Raw genomic sequence first — 26,030 nt, 5'->3', positions numbered from 1 at the left:
TCCTCACAGAGCCATTGTGAAGATTAAATGAGGTGCTAGCACAGTATGTGGCACTTGGGAGCTTGGGGTCAGTGTGTGTTCCCTTACCCAACTCAGAGCAACCTGGGAACCTGGTTTGAAGGGAACGGGATGAATTCAGAGGTAGGTCACGCAGGAGGAGAGGCCAGTGGGGAGCAGTGAGTTTGGGCCCAAAGCTGAAGTGGGAGCTTGAGGTACAGGTTTAGGAGTCATCAGTTTAGGGGCACTGTGCTGAGGTCTAGGAGTACGCAAACGAGACCGTGCCTTGGGGGAGGTTCAGGCCTAGGGTTGCCTTTGCAGAAGAAGGTGGAAGGGGACTTCCCTGGTGGCGCAGCGGTTAAGAATCTGCCTGCCAATGCAGGGGACACAGGTTCAATCCCTGGTCCAGGAAGATCCACATGCTGCGGAGCAACTAAGCCCGTGCGCCACAACTACTGAGCCTGTGCTCTAGAGCCTGTGAGCCACAACTACCGAGCCCGCGCGTCTAGAGCCCATGCTCTGCAACAAGAGAAGCCACCGCAATGAGAAGCCTGCACACCACAGCGAAGAGTAGCCTCCGCTCGCCACAACTAGAGAAAGCCTGCGCACAGCAACGAAGACCCAATGCATCCAAAAATAAATAAATAAATAAAATAAAAATTTATAAACAAAAAAAAAAAGGAGGAAGAATGGTCTGAGGGATGTTAGCGGAGAACCAGGATGATGAGAGAGAAGCAACAGTGTCACACACTGCAGAGAGGCTGAGGAGAAAGTGTCCCTGGGCTTGGGCTTAAAGAGGTCATTGATGTCCTTGGGAAGAGTGTTGATGGCTGTTTTGTGTGGTTAATCATTTGTTCTAGTTCAGAGCAGAATGAGGGGGGCCATGTGGGACTTGGAGTTCCAGAGCAAAAGCCATCTGAACTGATAAGCTGGGAAGGAAGAGCTGAAGAGAACAGTAGCAGTAAAAACTGTTCGTAAATTAGCCACAAGGCTGAGTTGGGACACATGTCAGTGCCCAGATGCCAGGGCTCTTCCCCACCTCTCTCTCCCACCCCCATTAACTCCTGCCCCACTTAAGAATACCCAGAAATGGGCTTCCCTGGTGGCGCAGTGGTTGAGAATCTGCCTGCTAATGCAGGGGACATGGGTTCGAGCCCTGGTCTGGGAAGATCCCACATGCCGCGGAGCAACTGGGCCCGTGAGCCACAACTACTGAGCCTGCGCGTCTGGAGCCTGTGCTCCGCAACAAGAGAGGCCACGATAGTGAGAGGGCTGCGCACCGCGACGAAGAGTGGCCCCCGCTTGCCGCAACTAGAGGAAGCCCTCACACAGAAACAAAGACCCAACACAACCAAAAAAATAAATAAATAAATAAATAAATAATAATTAAAAAAAAAAGAATACCCAGGAATAACCACTCCTGGTGGCGGGAAGTTGTGGAAACACATACAAAAGCGTATACAGAGGTTTTTGTTTAAGAGCTACCATTTATTCTTTTCTATGTGGCAGACATTGTGTTAAATGTCTTGTGCACATTATCTCACTTACTCAACAATCCTTTAAAATATCGTCAATTAATTAATGTGAAAACTAAGGCTCAAAGAAGTTAATTAAGCTGTTGGAAGTCAACTGGTAAGTGATGAACTGAGATGAAAACTGGATCTCTGACTCCAGAGCCCTTGTTCTTTACTAGCCTGCTGGGTGTGGATGGAGGGTGGGGCAGCATGGGAGAGGGGACCTGGAGAAATCAGTCTGGGAGTCAATGGAGAGGCGTGGCGAGGCTTCTGGAATCTGTTAAGGAATCTCTTTTATAGATGTAACCCACTTCCCTGACACTGCCAACCAAGTAGTGAGTGAAGTTTACTGTACACCAAAGGCTACGTCTAGAGCTGCATAGTCCCATAACATTTCTGCACTCATAGAATGTTCTCCACCTGTGTTGTTGAATACAGTAGCCATTAGCCACATGTGGCGACTGAGCACTTGAAATGTGGCTACTGTGACCAAGGAACTGAACTTTTAATTGTATTTAATTTTAATTAGTTTATTTAAAAATTTATTTAAATTTTTATTTATTTATTTATTTTATATTTTTTTGGCCGCACTCCATGGCATGCAGGATCTTAGTTCCCCAACCAAGGATGGACCCTGCACCCCCTGCAGTGCAAGCACAGCATCTTAACCACTGGACTGCCAGGGAAGTCCCTAATTTTAATTAGTTTAAATTTAAATTTTAAAACGTCTGATTCAGTTACTGGAAATTTTTAAGTATATTTTGAACAATAATATATAAAACTACTTTTTCAATTAAAAAATTTGTGAACTCTAAATACAGTTAGCATTCAAATTGATATTTGTTGTACATGTAATATATACTAGATTTCAAAGACTTACATGAAAGAAATGAATATAAAATAGCTCATTAATAATTTTAATTCACTACATGTTGAAATAATATTTCTGATACGTTGATTTAAAGACATTATTAAAATTAAGTAAAATTAATTTCACCTGGTTGTAGAAAAAAAATGTTAATGTGGCTACTAGAAAAATGTTAATTGAATGTGTGGTGTGCATTATATTTCTGTTGGACAGCTTGGATCTGAAGGTAGGGTCCTGGTACTAACAGAAGTTTCAGTCAAGTGGTGGGGTTGTAAGGCCTTTCCCCAATTTTTACTACTCTAGTTGTCTCCATTCGTCCTTTCTCTCCATCCTTCTTACGCCTCACACCCTTGAGGTAGGGAAGGGATTAGGTACCTAATCATACCTCTACAGAGTATTTAATTTTAAAAGACAGCAGAGATCATGTGGATGCCTTACATAAAGGAATGGCTCACTGTCAATTGGATTTCAGGCCTCAGTGAGGGGGTATTTGGCCTTGTAGAAGTCTCTGTTGATAGGTGCTGGTGGCATCCTTCTTGGACTTCAAAGATAGTCCTGATTTACATGTTCTGACCATGTAAGTATTCATACTTGTCAAACCTTGGGAATCCCAATTTAAAATTCCAAAATGTGTATCCATAGGAAATTATCTGTTCTGCTTATTTGTAATACCACTTTCTGTATTATTAAAAATGGGCCTTTCTGAGGCATTGAAGGACACCTGTACCTGCAAACCTGTCTTGCTGAAGCCCCAAATCAGAGCTGGCATCACTGGGTGAGAGACCAAAATGCTGAAGATTGATTGTACATCTCCATAGTTGGCTCTTTGGAGCCTCTATTAAAAGGACATGTAGTAGAAACTCTTATTTATTTTTGATTTTAAAATAAAGTAGCCTTGGGGAAAACAATAGAGAGAGGGCATTTGGGTGGACTCATATTATTGCTGAGAGGACTAAATGAATTCATATATGTAAGGTGCTTGGACCAGTGTCTGGAATATAATAAACCCTCAACTCAATCAGTGTTAACTATTAATATAAAATAAGCATAGGATACTTTAAGTGTGTGCTAGAACTTATGTGGTCACATGTGATCAACATCTGATTCCAATTAATTATTTATTGGAAGCACACTAGACTATCTTACCCAATAGAAAGAAAAGTTAGAACAGTCAGACCCCAGGGAGCTGGGTACAGCTGGACCTCAAGAACTTTGAACGCTGCAGGCACTCTCTGTCTCTTGTCTTTGTGCTTCTGTGTGTGCTGATTTCATTCTCGCTCACTGCAGATGGGCTTCCTCCCGTGGCCAGAAACCAACAACTCCCCAAACTACCTCTTGCAACTTCGTCCACTGGAGAGAGCTTCTTCTGAGTTATAGTTTATTTTATTTTATTTTTATTTATCTATGTTATTTATTTATTTTTGGCTGCGTTGGGTCTTCGTTGCTGCATGCAGGCTTTCTCTAGTTGCAGAGAGCGGGGGGGGGGCTACTCTTCGTTGCAGTGCACAGGCTTCTCATTGCGGTGGCTTCTCTTGTTGCAGAGCACAGGCTCTAGGCGCGCGGGCTTCAGTAGTTGTGGCTCGCGGGCTCTAGAGTGCAGGCTCAGTAGTTGTGGCACAGGAGCTTTGTTGCTCCGCGGCATGTAGGATCTTCCCGGACCAGGGATCGAACCCTTGTCCCCTGCACTGGCAGGTGGATTCTTAACCACTGTGCCACCAGGCAAGTCACCCTGTGTTATAACTTAAAAAAAAGAAAAAATCCAAGGGAAGGACTATGGGTGGCTTAGCTTGGGTCAGGTACCCATCCTTAGACCAGTCAACTTGGGTGGTGGGAGCCGGGACATATAAGAGCCTGATTGCTCCTGTGGGAAACCTATGATTGGAGTTTGGGTAGAGAAGTTCCCCTACATAAAGGAGCGTGTTGGGCAGACCCTTGCCATGCTCAGTCGTGGGCTGGAGACTGCCAGGGAAAAGCTCGGCCTCAGTTCAATTACTGCAGCATATCCCTATGGTGCTGCAAATTGAGACTGTCAGTTAACTGCTCCCCTTGCAGCTCATCACTAAGTTCTTTCTTGAAGGGACATTTGAACAGCACACCTATCCGCTGTTGCCATGGTTCATGCCTTGTGCCACACAGATTTACTTCTCTGCACAGGTTCAGGGAGCAGCTCCTTCATGTTTCTCCATCCTGTGGCATCTGAGCTTTAGTTAACCATACCCTTCTCAGGCTGGGATTGCTGCACTTGTCCACTCAAGGTTGCAGTTCGATGATAAATTGCTAAGAGGCACCCATGTGGGTCTCTTGAGTTCCACACATAGTCCTCCTTTCTCCCATTGTATAACAGGAGCCCTGCCTCCACTTGCTGATCAGGGACAATGACCACTGCCAGTATGGTGGCTCTTCTTCCTGCTTGTTGGTCCTCAGACACAGGAATCCAAAGTGACCAGGCAGCAGCCATAGTTTGTCATTCACTGTGTTCAATGGCAAGAGTGTACTCCCTGACTAGGCCCTCCAACCCTGAAGAGTCCAGAGTTGCTGTAAGGGGAAACACAAAATCCTCCAGTGAGGTGATGGTGAGTGGAGTCACTCCTGCTTCCACTTCTTGGTTCCTAGGCACATATTTTCCTCCTACTGGGGACACAGCACCATATAGAGGGCTCTGATTCAGTGCATATACTGCATCCAGGAGCAGTGCCCGATCCTTAAGAGTCTTGCCTCTAAGATGGCATTTCAGCTATGCTTTCAGCAGGTCATTCCATCACTCTGTCAGGTCAGCATCTTCTGATGCTGCAGCGAATCCCAAGATCCTGGCCCTACACCCACACCTCCTTTGTTGAGAACAGGGTCCCCTGGTCATATCCTATGTTGTGTGGGACTCTGTGCCTGTGGACCAAATACTCTGTAAGCCCCTGGAAACCTGGATAGCAGCAATGGCTGCAGCTCTGAGGTTAGGAAAAGCAAATCCAAATTCAAATAAATGTCCATTTATGTGAGAATGAATCTCTGTCTTCCGGGATGCAAGGGGCCCAATTATTCTACTTATTACTGGTGGGCCTCCTCAAGGAATAGAGCCATATAAGGGGCTGGGCATTGGTCTCTGACAGGTTGCATATTCAAAGGCAGTAATTGCAAGGCCAGCTTTGATATGTGGGAGTCCATGCCATTGGGCCCATACGTAGCTTCTGTCTCTGCCACCGGGGCCACTCCATTCATGTGCCCATTGTGCCAGTTCCAGTGACAAAGCTTGCACCCACAATTGTGCTGACCTGACTGTAACAAGATTGGCCTTTTTCCTCCTCCTTTAGCTGGTCATACTGGATGCACCCTGTGCCATAGGTGTGAGCTGAGGGAGGAACACTATTGCTCTTATCAGGTCCAGTATGTCCCAGTCAAGTTATGTGGGGATTTAACCATAACTATCAATCTGGCAGCCAGAAGAGGAGGTGGCACAGCTCCTGAGGGGGTATCTGTTGCCTTGAGGAGTGGCCTGTGCAGTGTTGTCCTACACAGCGAGGGGTGGGCCACCTCTGTATATTCTGGGGGTTCAGGGGAGTCTGCCAAAGCACTATATTTGAGGGTATCCACTGAGATGTTCCCATCCCATGTTTCAGGGTCCCAGGTTTTCTCAACCAGGGAATAACAGACCTGCCATGTCTGAGCAGTCAACTGTTTGGGGGGCTCCTAGCTATCAGATCCTGAGTTTACTCCTGTGTTGTGCTAACTCTTCTACTTTGTAAGCTACTAAAGAGACCTTCTGGCTCTTCTATTTAGCCATAACTGTTTGTTAATTGCCCTCCATTTCCAATTATTCCTCTGTAGGATGTCAATGCAACTTTTTAATGCCCAGCCAATTCCATGATCCTTATGCCTGATCACAGGCATTTAAAAAGGCTTGCATCATCTCACCAGCCAGGGCATTCAGGACTAGGATGTCACTCTCAAGTCACTACTGGTGATATTTTTAGTAACTGGGCTACCACTTGCGGCTGAGACTATCCATGTCCACATACCACTTGGAAGGGATCCTCCTCAACAGGAGGGAGGTATGTGGTCCAGTCCTCAAACTGAGCTTGTCATTTCAGTCCACTTCCAGTACCATTTGTGTTGGTGGGTCCTCTGGGCAGCAGATATCAAGGCAGAGTTAGAAACGCAAGAGATTTATTGCTGGTAACATCTATTAAAGGACAAAAGGGAAAAGGAGCAGGAGTAGTCAGGGTAGAATTTTAGACCGTGATACAAGTCTGACACCTGGGAAAGGAGAGGGGAAAGGAAGAAGGACTGAGTAGGAAGAGCCTTAGACTGAGGTATAGCTCTGACAAAATCTTGGCCAGCCCACAGAAGGGGCCAATGTTGGGCAGAAATGTCCAGGCACTAGTAGCTATGCCATGCTTAGTCACTGGCTGAGAGCTTCCTGGGAAGAAGGTGGTCATGGTGTGTAGTAACTAGAGGACAGAAGAGGGCTTCTGAGATTTTGGTAATGATCTGTTTCTTAGTCTGGGTTTCATGTGTGTGGTCATTTTATAAAATTTTATCAAGCTCAGTTTTGATTTGTGAACTTTTATGAACATATGCTGTATTTCTATTTTTAAAAAGTCTTAGGTTTTTCTTAGGAAACCTAAGTTTCCACCAGTGCAGGACCTGCTAAATAAATCACAGGACAGTCATACGATGGAATACAATGAAATGGTTTAAAAATAATGATGAAAACCTATATTTACTGGCACTAGAGTATGTTCATGATATAGCATTTTTTTTTTTTTAAATTGGATGGGACAGCAATTGGGTTTTTGTTTTTTTTGTTTTTTTAAAGTTTTTACATTTTATTTATTTATTTATTTATTTTTATGGCTGTGTTGGGTCTTCGTTTCTGTGCAAGGGCTTTCTCTAGTTGCGGCAAGCGGGGGCCACTCTTCATCGCGGTGCGCGGGCCTCTCACTGCCGCGGCCTCTCGTTGCGGGAGCACAGGCTCCAGACGCACAGGCTCAGTAGTTGTGGCTCACGGGCCTAGCCGCTCTGCGGCATGTGGGATCTTCCCAGACCAGGGCTCGAACCCGTGTCCCCTGCATTGGCAGGCAGATTCTCAACCACTGCGCCTCCAGGGAAGCCCCGATATAGCATTTTTAAATTTAAAGAAGTGACACAAAAATATGTTCAATATGATTCCTTTTACCAAAAATGTAATAAGGCATGTTTTTACACTTAGAAAAAGGATTATGAGTATTTTCCATAAAATATTAATAGTGGTTATCTTTGGACAGTATATTAATAATTATTATTATTTTCTTTATTTTTTTAATGTAGCTTCTAAATTCTTCTAATGAAAATTTAATACTTTTCTAGTCCAAACTCTTCCCCGAAAACTATTTAAAAATAAATAAATTGGTCTATGTTTTAAAATAAGTAATCAATCTATCATTCAGTGTTCACACTGAGCATCTACAAAGAGCAGAACTTTGTGCTAGGTCTTTACAGGGATTTTTTTTAAAAAGAGCCTAAGAGGATAAACTTTGGGAATTTATCCTCTTCTTGGAGACATGACAGACACACATAGAATTAGAGAATTAGTTTATAGTCAATAGCCAGGTTATGAGATCCTTTAGGGTAGGGAATCAAAGCTTACTCATGTATGTACACCCAGGGTCTTTTGCATTGCCTGTAATATATAAGAGTTCCATAGGTATTATTCAACCAAATGAAGAAATTAACTAATGAATAATAAATTAATTTTAAAAATGAATGTTGGATGAGTATAAGGCATTTGGGACTAGGGAGTAGTATGAGATGGCTACAGAATTGGCAATGTCATTCATAATGTTATAATCATGTTTCAGCTACAGTCTATAAGGTGATGACTCCTGCATCCTTACCTCCTGCCCTTACCTCTTTCATGAGTTTCAGACAAACATTTACAACAGCAAACCTAATGTGGACACCTGGATGTTCCAAAGGCACCTGCAATGTTCAAGGTTGAACTCATTTTCCCACTAACCCTGTTCCTCCTCTCCTGCTGCTAATGCCACTCAGACCAGAATCTTAGAAGTCACCTTGGACTTCATCCTCTCCCTAAGTCTTCACATTCAGTTTGTTAATAAAATGTTGTTATTTCTATTTCTTGAAAAATTTTAGAATTTGGATTTTCCTCCCCTCTGGTTTCTTCCCTCTGGCCATTCTTCCTTACTATCCATCTTCTTTGTCATTGTTAAGTTGATTTTTCTAAAATGCAAATTTAATCATGCTTCTCTCTTCCTTAGGGTTGTCTAATAGCTCTTTGCTGCTGTAGGATAAAACCCGTATTCCTTGGCTTACAACATCTTCCACATCAGGTCCTGTCTACCTCGCATGTCTCCCCACAAGGCTGGGAGATCCTGGTGGTGGGGATTATATTCTCTTCATCTTCATCATTCCAGTGCCTAACACAGTTTTAAGAATCCAATAAAGTCTTCCTAAATGAGTGAATGAAGAGATAAGACGTGAAATAGGCTTTGAAGTTTAGGCTGAGTGGATAAAATATAGATAGAGGATCTAATCTGGATCCTTCAAACAATTATTGGGCTACTAAATTGAGCTTATTGATCAAAGAGATTTCTTGTCATTAATTTTTGTATCGCCATAACCCTCCAATGCTTAGCACATAATAGGTATTCAATAAATATTGGATTAACTAATAAATAAATTGATGAATGGCATTATGTATCTAGCCAAGTGAGCATTTCTTTTGGGAAATGTAATGCTCAATTAACTACAGAGCAACTTATTTGGGGAAGAGATGAAAACTCCATTAATTCTTTGTGACAAGGCTACTATGCTGGCCACATACCTGAGCAAACAGACCAGGCCTGAAAAGCACGTTTTTTATTGACCAGAATAGGGATCTGCTGTTGGAGAGGACACCTGTCTTCCTGAGGTCAGCAACTCCAGCATTAGATTTAATAACTGTAACCAGATCTGGCTACAGGTGCTGCCAGAACAGGGATATCCCAAGGTGTTGTTACTGGATGCTAATTTTGGATAAATACCTCCTGGAGGCTTTAAGTCTTTCAAAATGAAGACTGTATGCTCTAAGAAGTCATAAATATTATTGGACTTTCCATTTTCAGTAGATAGTTAAACTCATATTTTTTATAGTTGGGACATGTAATGGACATGCTGACATTTTAATACTTATATTGAGGTTTAGAAGTCAAATATTTTACAAGGTCCTGGGAACTCGTTTGCAAAATAGTGTGTTATGAAAAGTGACCCTGGTGCAATATGATCACTCCCTTCGGAGAACCTGCAAGTAAATTTAGTTAGTTAAAGCTTCTGCCAGCATGATTCTAGCCCAGAGAATAACAAGGATATCTTCAGTTGCCAGTTGCTCTTATTTGCTGCTTCTCCTGCTGCCTAATTTGGAGAAACTCCATTTTGCTACAGGTTCAAGTCTCTGGGTTATCTTACACCTGGACTTTTTTTCTCCATCTGTTTGTTTCTCTGGAGCTTTCGAGGAAACTCAGCGGTCCATGATATAGTGGCTTTTACTCAAAATACAACAGGGTAAGCTGGTTAAAATACCAATAGTCAAGACTTTGTAAAGCTTTTTTCTTCCCTTGACAGGAAGGGTATTAATCGACCTTATTAGTTAAGTGAAGAGATTAAAATTTAATAATAACCTTGGCTAATCTTCCATCATTAAGTTGGAATGTGGCTAAATGCTTTCTACTGTCATGCCAACATGAAATGGCTTTTCTTGCTTCCAGTTTAAATAGCTAGTAACTTCAACAAATAAAGCTTAAATCTTAAATTGAGATGGTTTCCTTTTGGCCCTCTGGGGCAGAAAATGGAGAAACAAAAAGGAAGGAGGCCAACTTATTCATCCGGGTCACCAAGAGGCTTGGAGCTTTAGGGAAAGATTTCCCCAGAGATGATAGGATGTCATTTACAGTTCTCTAAAAAATTATTAATTTTTCAAAGGCAATTTGATTTTTAATGCTTCTGCAATCTCAGTGTAGTGGTTTTTTATAGCCCTGAGCTATGTGTTTAAACACACATCAAAATGTCAAAGTGGACCTCTATACATCACCCCTTCCTGCTGTTTTAAAAATGGTTTCTTTAATTATTTTCAGACCTACAACTTCATTTGAAAACAATGTGAAATGCCTCTGAGTAGTTACGAGCAAAGCTGCTCACCTGGTACCCTCTCAACATTAGTCAGGAGCAAATGCAGCCTTGTTAGAGTTTGGTACCTATGAATATTCATGAGGGACAAGGTATCCTAGTGGTGAAAAGCACAAGCTGTGGAATCTGATAAACTGGGTTTGAGTCCTGGGTCCACTGCTCAATAGTTATGAGACTTGTGCAAGTTACTTAAACTCTCATTGGTTAAAAGGGAACAATAATAGCCTCTACTGAGCATAACACAGTGCCTGGCACAATAGCAAGTGCTTGTAAATCTTATTAGCAAAAATAATAATAATAAACAGCAGCAGCAGAAAAACATTATACCTACAAGATTTTGCACTAAGTTCTGAGGATACAACAATGTGTAAGATATGTGTTCCATCCTTCGCAGGCTGATTGGAGAGGAAAGGATACATATACACATATGTTTATTTAGACATATATAAGAAATTGAGATTCACAGCTATGAGTGGGTGAAGGGAAGGTTTGTTGAGGAAGAAAGACAGGAGCTTTGCCTTGGAGGAAGGGCAGGATCCAGATATGCCGACTACAAGACTGAGCGCATTCTCAGGGCTGTCACAGTTGCATAATTGACTCTTCTTGTCAATCTCCTTGAGCATCTCAGGTACCTCAAAGGCTAAGAATTCATGGGGCAGGGAGGTAGGGGGACTTAAAACGTCTTTGACTATTTTGTTTTTTTTTTAAACTGAATGTTTTCAGTTTGGTCATTTGAAAACAAAGATTTGTTGCTAGTTTAAAAAATACTTCTTTTCCTTAAGTAAAGGAAATATTTTGTAGAATGAAGAACGGAAATAATCCTCTCCCACAACAAAATAAAAAATTATTTATGCTTTTTTTATAGTAAAAATATTATACTTGCCTACCTTTCTTTGGAGATAACATAAACAGATATGATACTTGGCCCTGAGATACAATAAAAACTCTGGACTATCCAAGTTTATATACAGTTTAATAAATAATGCTTAAGGAAAAGTGTGTGGCCCAATTTAGTCCAGGGGAAATATGATAGTGACTTTGATGAGAGTGATGGCAACGAAAAGGGGGGAGAAGTGTATAGATTCAACATCTTTATAGACAGCCTATTTTAGACATGACATATTGCAAGGAGAACAAGCTAGTAAGTAATATTTTCCAAAAGACTCTTCTCTAGAGACAATAAAGGTATTATAACCAGAAACTTTATCAAAAGATAGTTAAAAAAAAAAAATCCCAAACACTGACATGCTACTTGTAGAACCACTAGAATGTCTGCCTTGGAACCGTACTCATTCATTTATTCTTTTATTCCTTAAAAAAATTAATTTATTATGTTTCCTTCTATGTGCCATGCAGTATGTGTTAGGTACCACATATATGGTTGTGAATAAAACAGATATGTTTCCTTCTCTCATGGAGCTGGAAGAAGACAGACAATAAAATATCACTGTATAGTTATACATTCATCCTTTTACTCCAAGAACTAATTCTTGAGCACATATTATGTGTTGGGGAATATTTTGGGTTCTGGAGATATAATGATGAGCAAAAATAGACTGATTCCTGCCTTCATGGAGCCTACATTCTGAGGGGAGGGGCAACTTAAAGAGTTACACTAAAGATGGTAAAGTTTTAACTATGTAAGAGCTATGAAGGACTATAGAATAAGGGAAATTTGACTTCACAAGGAGGAAGTGAAGAATGGATGGAGGGACTTCCCTGGTGGCACAGTAGATAGGAATCCACCTGCCAATGCAGGGAACATGGGTTTGAGCCCTGGTCCGGAAAGATCCCACATGCCACAGAGCAGCTAAGCCCGTGCCCCACAACTACTGAGCCTGCGCTCTAGAGCCCGCGTACCACAACTACTGAGCCCGTGCTCTGCAACAAGAGAAGCCCACGCACCTAGAGTCCGTGCACCACAACAAGAGAATCCACTGCAAGGAGAAGCCCGCGCACCACAACGAAGAGTAGCCCCCACTTGCCACCACTAGAGAAAGCCTGTGCGCAGCAATGAAGACCCAACGCAGCCAAAAATAAATAAAATTAAACCTTAAAAAAAAAAAAAAAGGATGGAGAACTGAAGGGTGAGGAAGAGTTAGCTGGCAAAAGGAGGGAGGGCAGAGCATTCCAGAAGGAGGGAAAAGCATGTTGCTGAGGCCGTGGTATGTCGTAGAGGCTGAAAGATGGTAACTTTGGCTAGAAGATGAAGATTAACCCATGAAGGAGACAGAGAGGGAGCAGCTGGAGGTGAAGGAGCAAACCCATAGAAGCCATGGGAAGACAGTGTTTCAAAAAGGAAGTCACAGAGTCAAATGCTGCTGGGAGGTTAAGTAACACGAGAACTGAAAGTGTCCCCTGGATTTCACAACATGCATGTCCATGTCAAGAGCTAGGCTACCCTGCATACGTGTCTATCTTAGAATGCCTAGTGCAATAGGATATTACCTATTTCTGCATTCTACTTACCACTATGTATATTTCTATATTCTACTTATCACTATAGAGAGAATATATCATACTCAATGGGGCAAACAGTAATATTAACAACCACCGTTTATTGCACATACTGTCAATACACGTCAGACACTGTTCTAGATACATAATGGGCTGTATTTCATTTTATCCTTACAACAACCCTCTCAGTTAGCTATTACTGTTCCCATTTACAGAAGACGAAGCTGAGCCTGGTCCAATGAGTTTAAGTTATTTTGCCCAAGATCACACGACCATAAATGGCCAAGCCAGGATTCTAGCCCATGTGTGACTCCAAACCTACCATTATGTCACGCTGTTCTAGTATGGTGTTGAACCCTTAATGAATGTCACTTAAATGACGATTGAATTGGGCTGCTTCCTTAGTAAGCAAAACTGGGATCACAGCCCATTTCTCAGGATCTGTTGCTAGAAATCACAAGACCATACTGCCCTCTATCAGCTTCAGTGACATCGGCTACTGGTAATTTTCAGAATGAATAAGAATATCTGACATTTATATTGTGATATATACTTACAAAAACATTTTACTCAACCTTACGACATATATTATGAGCACTGAAGCCGACACACTTATACACACAAAAATGAATGCAAAATTTTTAATGAATATGAATTCAATTTGTGGTAAAGTCTAGTTATACTCATTGTAGCATTCACTCTTCCATAACCTGCCACTTAAAGCTTTATTTTTACTTCTAGAGAAGTAAAAAAAAAAGTGATTTAGGTTTTTCTAACTTTTGTCTGTTTCCTTTTCACTTATTTAATGGAAAATTTCAAAGATATACAAAAGTAGAGAAAATAGAACCTCCAAGTATAACTCAGCTTCAACAATGATTATTTTTCCAGTAAGTATGATGACATGATTTCTGACAGAGTTATCTTTTAAATCCTTTCTGATTTAATTACTACTTCATTCAGATAATATCTTGGTCTTCCCACATTAATGGTATAATTGCTACCTTATACTAATTAATCATGGCTGATGTAAGGGACTTTTGATATATTGTTAAATGTTATTGTTGGAGTTAGCTCACTATAGCCCACAAAGTATTTCTGTCTTACCTGAGAATATGATTGTTTTGTGTTTTAAGTTTTGGCTTAGCTTGGCTATGAAAATGAATTTGTTTGGTAACTGTTGGCCCTGTTGTGTTGGTCCATGTTTACCACACTGACCATCCAATCTTAACCCTCTTTCTGTTAACACAGAAACTGAGAAAAAAATTTATTCTATGCAAAGATAATCAGAACAGAAAATGCAGCTGCCTGAATAATGTCAGCGTGCATAATGTATTTCACAGCTATTTGTAGTAGGTGCACTCAGAGAGTTATCTGATGCTCATAATCCCCAAAGTTTGATGCCAGTGTGGGCAGGTTGACTTTCCTGGTTCTGATCCTTAGCCAGCCTTCTTCACAATATAACAAAGTGGATCAGGTAAGAGAGCATGAATACTTCAACCAAAACCTATCCTCCTACTGGAAAAAACAAATGAAAACAATAACAACAATAAAACTATACTCAACTCCTGGAATTCTTGAGAGTGGAGCCTTTATATCGTATTTTTATATAAATATGATAAACATATTTCAAGTTTTTTTCCCAGGAATTTTAAGATTGACGTATTTTTTACCCTTTTAGTTAGAAGACAAATACCTCATTAAGATGTAGATTTATTAGAGAATTTTTCTTATATAAAAATTTCAAGTTAAATTCTGACCCTTTTCCAAGGCCTCAAATGATTTTTAAAATAGATTGATCACATATCCTTTTTTTTTTTCTGTTATTTTTTTCTTTCAGCAATAGCGGGATGTCAAATCCCTAATAATCTGAAATTGGCTCAGTGTGATCTGATAGTACTATTTGCTCCCACACCTCTTTTTCTTCTGGTCACTTACTCTAAAGTAATTACAATTTTATAGATTCAGATTTAATGAATTGTATTTCAAGCTACCTGGTGAACTATTTGTTTTAACCCATCCAGTTATATAGTTAATAATTTTTAGTATTTTCTTATAATTGATTTTTTAAGGTAAGAATCTTGACAGTTATTCACCTTCCTAATCAAAACACTGTTTTACATTTTGATATATTCTTAATTAAATGAAAATATTTTCTATTTACAAGAGACACACAAAACAATATGTCAAAGTTAAAAATAAAGGAATGGAAAAAGATTCACTAGGAAAATGCTAATAAAAGGTGGATATAACACTTTTATACTCATTATTCTACTTGGATATTATTTGGTATAGCACTGCAGTATTATAAATATATAACTTTTATGTACTAAGCAGTCTGAAGCAAACAGGTAATAGCGATGACTTCTCAATCCCAATGTATCATTCTTGCCTACCCCATCCCATTGCCTGTAGGGTCCCCCACAATTCAGTAGGTACCCAGTGCCAGTTTCCCCAGTGTTTTTATACTCACTCCCAATGAACTCTAGTTACATCCTTTCATGCCACTCTTTCAAAATCTAGCACTGAATAAACCAACTACACTTGCACCTGGAGCTCAACCAACTTCAAAGTCAACAACTTTGATCTTCCCCCATGCCCAGTGATATCTCCACTTCAACTTAGCCTCTTGCAAGCCTGTCCATATCAAATTCCATCACAGGCCCAGCTCAGGCTGAATCTCCATCCAATGCGAAGCTTCCCACGGCCCTGGAGGTCTACCCATTCTGTAGAAACCTCCAGGCCTCGACCTCTGGCCTTACAACACAGGCTCTGAGCTTTCCCTCCTTTGTGCATCATTTAAGGGCTGGCCCAACTGTGGTAGTCCTCCTCCCTCCTTTTCTCATCAACCCAAAACAATTACATTTCCGCCCCCGGGTTTATTCCTTCTAAATACATACTATGCTGAATGTTATACTCTTATTCTGTTCTAGGCACTTGGTCACCAACACTAGTTTAAAAAAAAAAATTCTGTGGGTAGGGACAATAGTAGGGGATGAAGAGGTATAAACTATTGGTATAAAATAAGCAACAAGGATATATTGTACAATACAGGGAATATAGCCAATGTTTTATAATAACTATAAATGGAGTATAACTTTTAAAAATTGTGAATCACTATATTGTACACTTGTAACTTACATAATATTGTACATCAACTATACTTCAATTAAAAAATAAAATTAATTAATTTAAAAAATTCTGACCATGATCCACAGTAAAAAAATATATTTTAGGGATTTCCCTGGTGGTGCAGTGGTTGAGAACCGCCTGCCAATGCAGGGAACACGGGTTCGAGCCCTGGTCGGAGAAGATCCCACATGCCACGGAGCAACTGAGCCGGTGCGCCACAACTACTGAGCCTGTGAGCCTAGAGCCCACGCTCCGCAGCAAGAGAAGCCACCGCAATGAGAAGCCTGTGCACTACAATGAAGAACAGCCCCCCACTCGCCATGACTAGAGAAAGCCTGCACATAGCAACAAAGACCCAACACAGCCAAAAATAAATAAATAAATAAATTAAAAATATGTATATATATATTTTATATTGTGACAAGGTGCATCAAAGTTTTCCCTAAGCAATACTTAGTTCCTTTACCATGTGGCAATGCAATCTGATATTTTCCTTTTTATTCTATTAAAAAAATTCAGCCACTAAATTGATTTCACTAACCACTAATGGGTCAAAACTCTCAGTTTGAAAACCCTTGATCTAAAGAGCCTCCCCACCGCCCCCCACTCCTAACCCCACCCCACTGGCTGCCACAAGACTCTTTTGGCATCTTTTTTATCAGAACCAGGTCAGGTAACATGAAGCCATATTTAAAACAATCACTGCCTAATTTCCTGGATATTCTAAAGAGGAATTCTTTTCCATTGAAGGACAGCAGTTTCTAGGCTATAAAAGAGGTACTTTTAGTGCTTGGAAATGGTGGAGATTTATTTAAAGCCTTCTAGAAAATATCCATGATCTGAAATCTTATTAAAGAATGCATTTTTGAAAGTCAGGCAAACTGAATCCTTGTTTCACTCTGCCATTGAGCGTTAGGAGGTAAATCACTCAGCCTCTCTGAACCAAGGGGTCTCAATCTAGGGAATGATATGTAAATCTGATGACATATAAACCCTATAAATCTAATGATTCATTCACTCATTCATTTGCTCATTCACTTCACAAATGCTTCATTAAGTATGTGCCAGGTAGGCCTCTCACTGCTCATCTGACAATTCAAACTGGGAAGCCCAATGTTATAAATTTATCACATATCACATGTGATCATATGCCAGGGCTCTTTCACATCAAATATATGCTTCACCAGGCACCACAGGGGAATGAGCTGCTTCATACAAGCACATTACCCAGGAAAATGATGATCATTTATATAAACCACTTAATAAAGTCTCTCTAAAATGTATTAGAGATTATACTGTACCTAATTTCATTAATGGTTTAAAATAGTTAATTCTAATAGTAAGGAGCTTAATTTTAAGACTTATGAATTCTTATACAAGTTTAATTTAAAATGTCAAAAATGTAATATTTGCTCTAATTCCCTCTCTTTTCTTTTTTCTTCCCACCACATTTTTACTCTTTTAGTTTAACTGTCACAACACCAGGTGAGTTGGCACAACCAGTGGTTAAGAGAATTACTGAAAGTCATTCCTACACCAACATAGATAGCAATTGCTTAATTGTACACAAACATGATTGTGAACTACATAAAATATCACATAAAACTCAGATTAAATATATCCTCCAACCCCCAATTCAGCGTGATCCCCAAAATGTCCACAGTCACTCCAATGCCCCATGATGTGAGGGTAAGTGTGATGGAGGAGGAGTTGGATTGAAGAGACAGCAGTCTTAACTGATTGTTAATTTTACAAAGACTTATGGTCATGTGAACACATCATCAGGGACCCCCACTCCCAAGGCTTTGGAAGGGGCTTGTACAAATGAAAGGGCCTGAACTTTAAGCTTCACTAGGTCATGGTAAACCTGCTTCCACAAGTATCAATCACTGAGTGAAAGCGTGAATATGGTGAGCCAGTTATGAGCCTGACTCTGGGGTTAAATGGGTTGGTGTTTGATTTTTAACTTCACTTTAACTAGTTTGTGACTGTGAGTAAGTTAATTTCTCCGTGCCTCTGTTTTTCAATCTGTGAAAAGGGGATAATATCTAACACATAGGGCTGTATTGAGATATTGAAAGATATTGACACAATGTGTAAAGCATATGGTTTGGTGCCTGGCAGATGGATAACACTAATAATACTTCCCTGGCAGTCCAGGGGTTAAGACTTCGCCGTCCAATACAAGGGGTGAGGGTTCGATCCCTGGTTGGGGAGCTAATATCCCACATGCCTCGCGGATAAAAAACCAAAACATAAAACAGAAGCAATATTGTAACGAATTTAATAAAGACTTTAAAAAAATGGTCCTCATCAAAAAAAATCTTTAAAAAAAAAAAGACAATAGTTATACGATGATGATGATGATGATATGACTACATTGACTATGATAAGGTGGTCAAAGGATGTTGAAGGGTATAATGCTTTTTGATTCTGTAATAACTGTTTCCCAAACAACTGTGATTTTTTAATTCCTTTGGTTGACTTGGTTTTAGTTTCCAAAGTTTTGTAAGATTCTGCAGTAAAAGCTGATGAAAAATGACTTAAGGAATTTTCTCATTTAAACTAAGAAGCAGCATTAAAAAAAAGGGCATTAAGGCAGAAAAAAAATGGCAAAACTTCGGGAAATATTTTCATATTCCTGGGATCCAGAGATACGACTAATTTTCATACTACTGTCAAGTTATTCCAAGACCCCTGACTTCCTTCAGCTCCCTCTCTGCTCTGTGGCCTCTTACCAGTCTTAGATCAGCTACAGCTGTTCTTTGCACAATTTTAGCTCTAATTCCCATGAGTTTTCCTATTCCATGCCCCTCTGTAAACTCTTTGTTTGTTTTTGTATAACTAAAGGTTATAGCAGCAGGGAAAAGTTCAGGATGGAAAAAAAATTCTGCCATCCACTTCTTGGCTCCATTTAGGGTCACTCTCTCACTCTTCTGTCAGTTTTACCAGTGTTTAGAAATGACTAGATGCTAGGCTCACACATCTAGGAGCATTAGGAACCTCCAAAATGCTTGTTCATTGATCCAGAGACTCCTCATCCCCCCTCAATCAAAAGTTCTGTAGAAGGGAGAGTTGCAGATATATATACAAATAACTATATGGAACATCTGCAACAGTCATATATATGTATGTTTGTGTATATATATATATATATATATATTTTTTTTTCAGTGTCCAGTGGACAAGCAAGTTTAGTGTTTTGAGAAGCTGAAGAAGTGATATTATAAATGTTCTGTCTCTAGAAGCAAAGATGAAAATCTTTGCTTTGGGGAAGAGTTGCCAAAATGGAACCTGCAAAATGCAAATGACAAGCAGGAATCCATCAATTGCTCTTGGAGACACTGTGAAGATAAACTGCAGGCAGTTGTAAAGCATGTGAAAGCTTAAAATATTAAGCCTTTTATTCAGGGAAACAACTGTTAGCAAGACTATATGCTTTCCAGTAAGAGAACTGGTTTTGTTTTTTGTTTTTCTGATTGCAACTGTAGACTGGAGTGTCCCTGAAAGTGATGCTTCTTGGAAGATGTGTGTGTGTTTTTGTTAAAGCATTTGCTCATGGGAGATGGTAAGGTTAGACCGCAGGCAGGTTACTGTGCAGGTCTGAACTTGTCTTCTGCACATGGTAGAAAAAAAGCCATGAAAAGGACTTAGAGCGTGTGAAATAATTAGAAAATGTATGTATTGGTCTCTGCCCCTGGTTCCCGGCACAAAGCTCCTAAAACTTGTAATTTTCTAACTGATAGGAGTGTCTTTTGTTCTAATGAGGCAGTGGTTGGTGGGCTCCTGGATGGGGGCTGGTCACCAGAAAGACCAAGCTGTGATTAGAAGCTTGGAACTTTCAGCTCCACCCCTATCCTCCAGGAAGGGGAGAGAGGCTGGAAACTGAGTTAATAATCAGTCTTACCTATGTGATGAAGCCACCATAGAAGTCCCAAAAGTACAGGGAACTTCCAGGTGGCTGGACACATGGAGGATGGAGGTAGCAGGAGGGTGGCATGCCTGGCAAGGACATGGAAGCTCTGTGTCCCTTCCTCCATACCTTGCCCTATGCATCTCTTCCATCTGGATATTCATCTGTATCCTTTATCATATCCTTTTAAAATAAACTGGCAAACATGAGTTAAATATTTACTTGAGTTCTGCGAGCCATTGTAGCAAATTATCAAACCCAAGGAGTAGGTTGTGAGATGTATAGCTGATCAGTCAGAAGCACAGGTGACAACCTGGGACTTGCAATTGGCATCTGAAGCGGGGGGTGTCTTGTGGGACTGAGACCTTAAACTATGGGATCTGATACTGTCTCCAATAGTGTCAGAATTGAGTTAAATTATGGGACACCCAGCTGGTGTGACAGAATTTCTAGATGTGTGGAAAACTCGCACATCTGGTGGCAGAAGTGAAGTGAAGTGTGGTAGTAGTGTGAGAGTACAGGAGACACAGGAAGTGTTTTTCCCTTACAGAGTGGTTTGGCCCAGTGTATAGACTACATTGCAGGGTGGGGTAGAAGATGTCCCACACGTGGCATTATTCAAGACTCAGTAATCAGCTTTGGAAATATTCTGTCATCCATGGTGATTGGTTTATCCTGGCCATATGGAGCCAGACCACATCTGAGAATATCTAGAATCTATAAAGAACTCTCAAAACTCAATAATAAGAAAACAAACAACACAAACATTTTAAAAATGGGCAAAAGATTTGAAAAGATACTTCATAGAGAAGCTATAAAGATGGCAAATAAGCACATGAAAAGATATGCTACACCATTAGCCATTAGGGAAATATAAATTAAAATCATAGTGAGATTCCACTATCTTTATTAGAATGGCTAAAATAAAAGGCTGACCATACTAAGTATTAGCAAGGATATGGATCAACTAGAACTTTCATACATTGCTAGTGGGAATGTAAAATGATACAACCACTTTGGAAGACCTGGCAATTTCTTAAAAATTAAATATATACCTACCATCTGACACAGTCATTCTACTTCCAAGTATTCAGCCAAGAGAAATGAAAGCATATGTTCATGCAAAGACTTATATGCAAATGTTCAATGCAGCTTTGTTTGTAATAGTTCCAAACTGGAAACAATCCAAATGTCTCTCAACAGTAGAGTGGATAAGGAAATTGTAACATATCCATAAAATGGAATACTATTTAGCAAAGAAAAGAACAAACTATTGATACACATAACATGGATGAATCCAAAAATAACTATGTTGAATGAAAAAAGCCAGACAAAAAGGAGTACATACTGTATGATTCCATTTATAGAAAAATTATAGAAAATGCAAACTAATCTATACTGACAGAAGGCAAATCAGTGGTTTCCTGGGGATGGGAGTGAAGGCAGGAAGGAGGAATTACAAAGAGGCATGAGGAAACCTTTGAGTGTGATGGGTCTGTTCATTATCTTGATTTGGTGATGGTTTCTCAGGCTATACATAAGTCAAAACTTACCAAATTGCACACTTTAAAAATGTGCCTTTATTGTATGTCAATAATATCTGACATTAAACCTGCTAAAAATAGCATATTTCCAACTTAACTTTCTTTTTAAAAAATATTTTTGAGGAACATGTACATATAGTATAGTATTTACCTTCCTCCTAGCCAGATTCTATAAAAAGGCCCATAGCTGCTCCAGTACCACACTAGACAGGAGAGTGCAAAGGAGCAGAAGTGGTAGAAAGAGACAGAAGTCAACTGATTGCTATTAAAATATTTACAAATTTTATAAAATCATACACCCATTTGAATACACAGCCAGGGCTTCTCTCAGGGCCTTGGAGGAGGCCCATGCAAGTGATGGACTGATGGAGATGATAAAGCAACTCCTAAACGCTCCTTGGATTTGGGGGAGGTGGGGAGGAACGTGTGGATCCAGCAGAGGAATAGACTTCCCAACTCCAGGGGCTCAGAGCTGCAGTTTGGATATTAAGCTGCGTGGCCTTGTTCTGAGGTCACAAGCTAGTAAGGCCTGAGGACGTATCAATTACTCAAGGAATGAGGCAAGTTTTGAAAGGTCAGTGGCACCATCCTCTGGAGTTTATGCATGATCACCCAGCACAGACCTGCATAATTGCCCAGGAGATATACCAGTGTGCTTAGACACAGGAGTGTAAGACAAGACTTGCGGATTCTGTTACTATGCTGCTTTGGCTACTATTTGCTGATTTGTGACTTGCGGCAGTGATATAATCTCTGGGTGTCTATTTCAACACTAGTAAAACAGAATAACAAGAATTACCTATTTGTGGAGTATACCGAGATCTTCCCATGGAAATAAATTTTATCCTTGCTCTGGAATCTGGCTGATCTCTTCTAATATCTAAAATTGCTTTTGCAATTGGAAGAAAGAGAAATAGGGAAGCGAAAGAGAATTAGATAGCCCAGGCAGATGACCCTAGGTGGGGCAGCAGTCCCGCACTGGGCTGGGGCTGCTAACATCTTCCCCTCACTCTAAGGAGCCTCACTGAGCCTTAGAAGGAGACTGTACCGGTGAAGGGTCCTAAAACTTAAGCCTTATTTGCTTAAATCCACCTCTACCTAGAAGCTTTCTGTTACATTTTCCCCCCAATTTTTTGAAGTTACCATTTATTGGGCACTTAACTTTGTGCCAGCCATATATATGCTTGTCAAATTTTCTCAACCTTGTCAATATATTGGGTTGGCTAAAAAGTTTGTTTGGGTTTTTCTGTAAGATGTTATGGAAAAATCCTAACGAACTTTTTGGCCAACCCACTATTTGAATCACCTGGGAAGCTTGTATTTTTTTTTTTTTTTAATTGGGGTATGGTTACTCTACAATGTTGTGTTAGTTTCTGCTGTACAACGAAGTGAATCAGGTGTATGTATACATATATCCCCTCCCTCTTGGACCTCCCTCCCCCCACTCCAATCCCACCCATCTAGGTCACCACAGAGCACTGAGCTGAGCTCCCTGTGCTATACAGCAGGTTCCCGCTAACTATCTATTTTACACATGGTAATGAATATATCTCAATCCCAATCTCCCAATTCATCCTACTCCCCTTCCCCCCCCACCATGTTCACACATCTCTTCTCTATGTCTGCATCTCTATTCCAGCCCTGAAAATAGGTTCATCTGTACCATTTTTCTAGATTCCACATATATACATTAAAATATGATATTTGTTTTTCTCTTTCTGACTTACTTCACTCTGTATGACAGACTCTAGGTCCACCCACGTCTCTACAAATGACCCAATTTCATTCTTTTTTATGGCTGAGTAATATTCCATTGTATGTATGAACCACATCTTCTTTACCCATTCACCTGTCAACGGACATTTAGATTGCTTCCATGTCCTGGCTATTGTAAATAGTGCTGCAATGAACATTGGTGCATGTGTCTTTTTGAATTATGGTTTTCTTTGGATATATGCCCAATAGTGGGATTGCTGGGTCATATGGTAGTTCTATTTTTAGTTTTTTAAGGAGCCTCCATACTGTTCTCCATAGTGGTTGTATCAATTTACATTCCTACCAACAGTGCAAGAAGGTTCCCTTTTCTCCACACCCTCTCCAGCATTTATAGTTTGTGGATTTTTTGATGATGGCCATTCTGACCGGTGTGAGGTGATACCTCATTGTAGTTTTGATCTGCATTTCTCTAATAATTAGCGATGTTGAGCATCTTTTCATGTGCCTCTTGGCCATCTGTATGTCTTCTTTGTAGAAATGTCTATTTAAATGTCTTGGGAAGCTTTTAAAATATACCAACCTGGAACCAATTGAAACCAAATCTCTTGGGGTGGGGCTTGAGCATCTATAGTTTTTAAAAGCCTCCTGGATGATTCTAATATGCAACCAGGGTTGAAACTCTTGGCACACCATGCTACTTTACATATGTTAACTTCTTAAATCCTTATACAAACCTGAGAGGTACTTTACATATGTTAACTTCTTAAATCCTTATACAAACCTGAGAGGTAGGTCTGATTATCCTTATGTGTAAATAAACTGAGGTTCAGAGAGGCTAAATATATTTCTCAAGATCAAATCTCAGAGTCATAATTCAAACCCAGATGGGTCTGACATCACAGAACATTTTGCTATACCAGTTCCCATCTTTATATACCTCTATGAGAAAGAACAACCTTTTAATCCAAACTTTTGCAATTGGCAAAATATGGTGATGCATAAAATATCATGTAATTATTTTCATAACAAATGTGACTTTCTTAACTCTAACCCTATAAGAAACAATAGAGTAAAGCCATATTCCAGAGTTTAGTTCTGAGTTGGTAGAGTCCCTTATAGCCAACAAAATTTCTGATTATATTTTTTGAAGAGAAGCTTGTTGGTGATGAAAATCTTAAGTACCATCTAGAATTGGAATGGGTCCTATTTGGTGTGGTGTTGGAGGTCTAGGATACAAGGTCATTAGCAGTAATCCAGAATACACTGTACCTCAAGCCTACCCAGTCTCCCCCTCACATTAGTTCCTAAATCCTACATCTTCCTTTTTCTTGGATTCATCATTCACTTTGCTAGAGTACATCCCCAAATAATTATTTCAGTGAAGATCTGGGGGGTGAGGGGTAAAATTTCTGAATCTTTGGGTATGTGAAAATATTTTGTACTCTCACTTGAAAGCTAGTTTTTCTCAGTATCGTTTTTTCCTCAGATCTTAGAAGATATTGTTATGTTGTCTTCCAGCAGTGTTGCCAGTGAGGAATCTGATGCCACACGGATTCTCATTGCTTTGAGCTTAACCTGTTTATTCCTTTGGAAGCCTTTAGGACTTTATCTTTATCCCTAGTGTTTTAAAATTTCACCATGACGAGTCTAAGTGTTGGTTCTGTTTCATTCATCTTGGTTAACATTTTCCATTTAAAGACTTGCATCTTTCTTAAACTCTGAGAAATACACTTTTATCATTATTTTTTCCTCTGCATTCCCTCTTTCTCTCTTCCTAGTGCCTCTATTACATAAATATTGAAACTTCTAGATCTATTAACTTTTCTTTGTCTTTTGAAATGAATAAGGGAAAATTCCTCAGCCTCTATCTCCCACTCATTAATTTATTCTTCAACTATCTCTTTTCTATTAACAGATCATCTATAAACCTGCTTTCCTTGAGTGGACAGATACCACTATATTTTTCTCTTTTTCTTCCCCTCTAGTTTACCTTGCCTCCAACAAACACAGCAGCCAGAATAAGGGCGTTTTAAACAGAAAGACCTTGATTAAAACCCTTTCGCTGGGCTTCCCTGGTGGCGCAGTGGTTAAGAATCCTCCTGCCAATGCAGGGGACCCGGGAAGATCCCACACGCCGTGGAGCAACTAAGCCTGTACGCCACAACTACTGAGCCCGCGTGCTGCAACTACTGAAGCCCGTGCACCTGGAGCCCGTGCAACACAACAAGAGAAGCCACCGCAATGAGAAGTCCACGCACCTCAATGAAGAGTAGCCCCCGCTCACTGCAACTAGAGAAAGCCCGCGTGCAGCAACGAAGACCCAATGCAGCCAAAAATAAATAATAAAAATAAAATAGGGCTTCCCTGGTGGCGCAGTGGTTGAGAATCTGCCTGCCAACGCAGGGGACACGGGTTCGAGCCCTGGTCTGGGAAGATCCCACATGCCGCGGAGCAACTAGGCCCGTGTGCCACAACTCCTGAGCCTGCGTGTCTGGAGCCTGTGCTCCGCAACAAGAGAGGCCGCGATAACGAGAGGCCCGCACACCGCGATGAAGAGTGGCCCCCACTCACCGCAAATAGAGAAAGCCCTCGCACAGAAATGAAGACCCAACACAGCCAAAAATTAAAAAAAATAAAAAATAAAAAATATAATAAAATAAATAAATTTATTTAAAATCCTTTCTCTGTCACTTATCAGTTATAGAGCAAGTCTGTCTGAGCTTTAGTTTCCTTATTTA

The 26,030-nt window shown here is 40.3% G+C and overlaps 1 long non-coding RNA gene across 1 annotated transcript in view; it reads right to left on the bottom strand.

Annotated features, from left to right (window-relative positions):
- Nucleotides 1-26,030, bottom strand: part of LOC309643709 — a 59,901-nt gene that overhangs the window by 12,585 nt on the left and 21,286 nt on the right. The window lies entirely within an intron of this gene.

This window comes from Balaenoptera physalus, assembly GCF_965194825.1.
Source record: "Balaenoptera physalus genome assembly, chromosome: 15".
In the NCBI taxonomy this organism is placed as follows: Eukaryota; Metazoa; Chordata; class Mammalia; order Artiodactyla; family Balaenopteridae; genus Balaenoptera; species Balaenoptera physalus.
The sequence above is the reverse complement of the archived record's forward strand: the minus strand, read 5'-3'. Positions and strand labels throughout refer to the sequence as shown.